Source organism: Coenobita brevimanus, chromosome 55 (genome assembly GCF_032717465.1).
Source record: "Coenobita brevimanus isolate Jiangsu-jjx chromosome 55, ASM3271746v2, whole genome shotgun sequence".
Lineage (NCBI taxonomy): Eukaryota > Metazoa > Arthropoda > Malacostraca > Decapoda > Coenobitidae > Coenobita > Coenobita brevimanus.
Genome location: NC_137008.1, coordinates 45,127,681 through 45,134,203, shown reverse-complemented (window position 1 = coordinate 45,134,203; position 6,523 = coordinate 45,127,681).

Here is a 6,523-nt window from a genome sequence, read left to right as displayed (position 1 = left end):
CTCTCTCTCTCTCTCTCTCTCTATGTAAAATTATCATTATATACGAGGCCAGATCCAACACTTTGGAAAGAAGGGGGGAGGGGGGTGAGCGAAAATACCGCTTATTCCACTTAAATATCTGAATCACAGCAATAAAATAATACAGGCAAGTGCAATATAGAGAAGACTACATAATCCTTACCACCAATGTAAGAAATTACCATCTAAAACTGCCTACAAATAATCATCGATCTGTCGGAAACAATTAGAGGGTAAGGGTATGCTCCACACGCCGCCCCATAAATTTGTGCCTGATATTCATGCCATGTATGATAATATATGAAGCAATAAAGCTGTTATAATTAATAAATCATGAAAGCAAAAACCTGCTTTGTGTCACAAGCCTATGACATTAAATATAAAATAAAAAAAAATGATAAAAGTGAATGTGAAGAAGTATATGATTTATCTACTGTTTCAAATAACACCACTATTTACTGTTTCAAATATCTCATGTTCTCGATTTTGATCGTGTAAAGTGACTAAATTAGATCGTGTATGATTTGCCAAGGATGGCCTGGAAAAGAAAATAATAATAAAAATAATGAAAAAAGCATAAATTTGGCGGGTGCACATTCGCACACGAGGAAGATGTGCTGTAAGTTTCCCCCTATGCCAAGCAGAGTACGGCTCTAAGCATCACTGGCAGCTGGAGAGTTATACACACTTTGGAACAGCTGTTTATTGGCGAGACACATCAATTTCGCCACACGTGGACCCTCTTCGGATAAGAATAAATAGGGACAGATTATCCCTTCATCTCTTCTTTCCTTCCTTTCTTCCATTCATTTGATCTTCACTTTCCTTCAGCCTACAACATCTACCCCATTTTTCTTTCCCCATCATCTCCTTTCCTATCTCCTCCTCTTCCCTCGTACTCTTCTCCCTCCTCCATTTTCTCTCCGCCAGCTTTCCTGTCCTCCCCATTCTTCTTTCTGCCACACTTCTCCGTCCTCTTCCCCAAGCCTCTCCCTCCTACCCTCTTTGCCACCATAAGATGAGAAAAATGTCTCTCATACGTGTATGTTATTGTGGCAAACTATGACGATATTGAATAATCACATGAAAGAGGATGCTAAGATCCACTATGCAAAATGAATCGCTAAAAAGGAGTCCTACGAAGCCTTCCATATTTTTCACAACAAAATACATTATTGACAATTGGGGCTGATGTGCTATTCACGTACTGTAGGCAATGTATAGATGTAAATATTTTAATACAAAAATCTATTACCTGGCAAGTAGTTGGTGGCTTCTGATTGGTTTAAACATCTGGAAGGTGACTGGCCGACTGTGGTATTGAAACGAATACCTGCACAAAACGGAAATACGCTGGCGGTGTAGCGCTGGCGCCAAAGTTCACTGGATAGTTGAGGCTCGTTAATGGCTTTGAAGATTTCGCAAACCTCTTCGTTGGCGATTTATTCTGCGTATCACACTTCAATACCCATATGTGTTACTGAGCTGAAGGGTAGAGGTGGAGAAGTATATGGATGAGGTAGGCGTGAATTCAAGGTAGGGCAGCTTGATGACGAAGGACTAGACGACATGGAGACGTTGTTGTTGTTGATTCCTCATTAGAGGAGACCGGGCCTTGCTGTAGCCCGGTAGGTGGTAGTTGGCCTGATTGGGGTAAGAGGGAAGACAGGGCCTGGGGATTGCCCAGCACACACGCCCTGTCTCCTGGCTGAGTTTGTGGTGTGTGTGACATGGAGACGTTTTGGTTGTAGCCACCTCCTCCGGGATTGAAGCGTATGAGTATATTTAGATAGATAAATAGACTGATAGAGACTGACTTATTGACTGATTAGAGATAGATACTTTTAAACAGATAGTATTTTCCTCGGCTAAGAAGCTGCCTAACACCTCATCCTCAGCAATTTGTTTGACATTTTACGTCTTATTAATCTCTTCAGTGTTCTGTAAATCGACATGTCTGCATAACTGGCTTACAAATGAGTATTGGCTAACCGTATCCGACAATACACTGGTTTGGAAGAGGTTATGAGAATCCTTTATAACTGGCAATAACACGGCCCCAAGAGGCTTTGGAGATCAGTTACACCTCTTCCTTAGAGATTTAGGACAGTTCTCTCGTCGGGTAAGAAGGCTCTCTAGCACCTTTTCCTTACCGATTTATATCTGGGTATGGCTGATTAATATCCTTTGTATGCTGCTTCTGAGGTAGGCGGTGGTTACCATCATCCACTCACTTAATGTGGTGCTGCCTATTTTTTTCTTCACCTTTATCACTCTTTTTCTGTTTGCCCTCCTGCCTTCCTATTTCTCCCTTCTTTCTTGTCACTTTTTATTAACCTTCGCCATATATGCGGCGTAGCTTATTGTTTTGTTCGTATTATTATTAATTTTCTTTGCACTTTTTTTTCTTAGATCTTGACAACTTTATACAGGAAAGTACACAAGGTTAACCAAAGTAACTGTGCCAAATATAAATGACCCTGACCTATTTTTGGTCAGATACTCATTTTTGGTGCAAAAACTGCATACCTGAAACTGAAATATCTCAGGAGCTAATTGAGATACAGCTGTTTGGTTGAAAATCTTATGACAAAAAATTTTGCTGAGAATTTTGGTTGAACATTTTGCCATTTACCCAAGTGGAAAGTACCGAATTCAAATCTGCTCAGTTCTTTCTTTGTAACACGTTTTAGAGAAAACCACAAAGCTGTGAAGCTGTAACTTTACATAATTATAGCTGTGGTCCCACTAGTGCTGCGGGTAAGCCAACCTATTGTGCATTTTTTGATAAAAGCACCAATTTTGGCACAGAGGTAGACCAATATATTATGAACAAATTTGGATGTGGAGCCATCGGCCAACTGCTCCCTGGCGGCCGTGGCGGCCATTTTCCAAAATGGCCACCAGCAGACACCCAAAAGACACACAGAAGTTAGATAAAGTTTGCTGCTGAAGGTTTTAGTGAATGTTTATTGAATGTTTTGAATCAAGACATGCCAGATAGCTCTTAGTCACATTTTGGGAGATGCTGCTGATATTAATAAACATATTTAGGCTAATTACAGATGAAATGGCGACAAGGAAACCCATGATCAGGCATCAAATGGTGACATTCCGTGTGAATAGGCTAGATTCATTTAAGTTGTGGAAATGTTATCTGACCTTCTTCCTCTGTCTGTCAATAGCTATTCATGGACACTGCCCACGCCAATTAACATGCCAATTAACAAAATTATTAACACAATTATGCTAATTACATCGATAATACAACAACAATAACAGAACCAGATAGTGATAATTATGGTGGCTTGCTCTTCTCCGATCAATCCTGGGCATTTCAAATGTTATACTTCTGTGGTCAAGGCAGAGAAGAGATTGGGAACATCACCATGAAGTGGAGAGAACCATAGAGTCTTAAGTCAAATACTGAAGGCCAAATCAGCACAAACCGGGAGGGGTCTGAATTATATTCTTCTCGGGGTGCCACAAGCACGGCCTGGTGCTAACCCCGTGAGCTGCAACTGTTCCAGAGAAACACAACAAAGGTGCAGCCAACTGACGAGAAGCGTGCTTGGCACGATGGCTTTATTTAATGGAACACACATAAGAGCGTATGGTGAACATCTGTCAGTTTGGAACACTTGAACGTTGTGGGTGTGGCCATGTAGAACTTTAGAGGCACCCGGATAAGCTACGGGAATCTTTGTTTATGTAGAAGGTGTTGGTAGAGAGTAACACCATCCCTTATTTTGAAAAACCACGCCCACGTGTCAAGTTGACGGTCGTCTGTGTGAGATGGGTTCGATGTGAGCTTGGAGAATGTTTCCATGGGAGGTGGAATCTGGGACTGTCTTTAAGGAGATGAGTTTGAGGAATATTCGCAGGGTAGGTGAGGAATTCTCAGAAGGTAGGTGAAGGGATGTGGGTTTTGGGATTAGTTCCAAGGCTAATGTCACCATGGCAGGTGGGGGTGGGGAATGCCTCCGAGTGAGGTAGTATTTGGGAATGCTTGCCAAGTAGGTGAGGGGATGTGGGGTAGGGCAATGTCTTCCAGGAATGTGGGGTTGGGGAATCTCTTCTAGGAATGGGGGGTTTTGTGGAATCCCTCCAAGGTATGTGGAATTAGGGAATGCCTTCAAGGAAGGTAAAGTTGAGGGTGAGGGGATGTGAAGTTGGGAAATCCCTCTAAGGAATGTGGGGTTGAGGAATGCCTTCATTTAGGAAGATGAAGTTGCGGAATACCTCTGAGGGATATTTGATTGGGAAATCCTTATACAGAAGGTAAGATCGAGGACTAAGTTTAAGGGAGGTTACAAGGGAAGGAGTAAGAAAATAAATGAGGTTTGGAAACAGTGATGAGGTGAGAGATGTTACCTGAAATATTGCAACATGACTGGGGTGGTGGCAAGGTTAAGGGATGGGGTAGAAGTGCTACCCAGGGGGCAGAGTTTTTTTTTCAAGAATACTCCCCCAGTATCCCTGCTTGTCGTAAAAGGCGACTAAAAGGGTTGGCGGAGGGTTAGTGCCCCTCCCCGGAAAACAACTAACTAAAAAGACAAACAATAAGCCTCAGACAAGGACTGACCAAAAGATGACGACCAAGGACCGGACAAAGGACATGGTTATCGGAACTTGGAATGTAAGGGGAGCGAATGATGAGGTGAAAGAGAGAGAGATTGTCCAGGTGCTTGAGGGTGCGAAAGTTGATGTATGCGGAATAACTGAAACGAAATGGAGAGGTGAGAGTGTGAGAGAATGGGAGTATGGATGGGGTATATGTGCAGGAGTAGGTGAGAATGAGAGGGCAAAAGAAGGAGTATGTATAGTTGTGAGTAAAAGATGGAAGAAGAGCATAAGAGAGTATGGATCAGTTGGGTCAAGGATTGTGTGGGTAAGATTGAAAGTTGGAATACAAATGTGGGCGATTGTGTGTGTGTATGCGCCAATGCAAGATCGTGCAAGCAGAGTGAGAGAAGAGTTCTGGACAAATGTGGAAGTGTGCATGGAAAAGTTTGGAAGGAATGAGAGAGTGTTTTTGATTGGTGATATGAATGGTAAAGTAGGGAATGTGAGGGTGGATGGAATAGTTGGTGAGTGGGGTGTGCCTGCTGAGATAGATGAGAATGGCACTGCGTTAGTGGACATTTGTGCTGGGAGGGGGTTGGTGATAGCCAATACCCTCTTCAGGCACAAGATGATCCACAGGTATACATGGCGAGTGATGAGAAGGGTGGGTGGTGAACTGAATGAAAGGAAGGCAATGATTGATTATGTGTGTGTGGATGAAAGGATGCGAAAATGTGTAATGGATGCAAGAGCTTATAGACGGTGGGGGAATGGACTTTCTGACCACTACTTGATGGTGGCAAGAATCAAGGCCCAATTAGGATGGAGAAATAGAAGAAGGGAGGGACGGGAAGAAGGAGTATTTGTAAGGAGAGTGGAAAGGTTACAAGAGGATGAGAAAAAGGCAGAGTATAAGAGAGAAGTGGAGGAACGATTGGGCAAATATGAATTGGAGCAGATGGGGGACGTGGAAGGTGTGTGCAGGATATTTACAGAAGAAATATGTGCAGCATGTGATGTGGTGTGTGGGAGGAAGAGAAGAGGGAGGGGTATGCAAGGAACAGCGTGGTGGAATGAAGAGGTGAGACAGGCTGTGGCACAAAAGAAGAAAGCATACAATGAATGGATGAGAAATAGGGGCGTGGAAGAAATTGAGAGGCGGAAGAGAGAGTTATATGTAGAAAGAAAGAGAGAGGTGAAAAGATTAGTAAGAGAGAGTAAGAAGAGAGTGGATGAGGAATATGGAAGGAACTTGAGTGTAAAGTGGAGGGACTGTAAGAAAATGTTCTGGAAAGAGGTGAAGAGGGTAAGACAGGGTGGAAGTGAGGTTAGCAGGGGAGTGAAAGATAAAAATGGTAGATTAATAGTGGAGAAGGGAGAAAACGTGAGCAGATGGAGAGAACACTTTAAGGAATTGTTGAATATAGAAGATGGAAGTAATGCGAGTATAAGTGGCTGGGGAATGGCTGGGAGGAGGAGGGAGGTGAGAAGACAGGAAGAAATCAGTAGGATAGAAGTTGTGGAAGCAATGAAGAAAGTTAAATTGGGGAAAGCCCCAGGAATTGATGGAGTGTGTGGTGAAATGCTGAAGCATGGGGGAGACATAGTAGTAGAATGGATGTGGAAGATGTGCAGATTGGCCTGGGAGGAAGGTAGAGTGTCGGAGGATTTTAAGTCAGGTATAATTATTCCCTTGTACAAAGGAAAAGGGGAAAAAGAAGTGTGTGGTAATCACAAGGGCATTTGTCTTCTTAGTATAATAGGAAAAGTGTATGGTAGGATACTTATTGACAGAGTTAGAGAAAGAACAGAGGAATTAGTTGGAGAAGAACAGCGATGCTTTAGGAAGGGAAGAGGTTGTGTAGATCAGATATTCATTCTTAGATCTTTAGTGGAAAAGTTTCTAGAGAAGGGAAAGAAGTTGTATGTGGCTTTCATG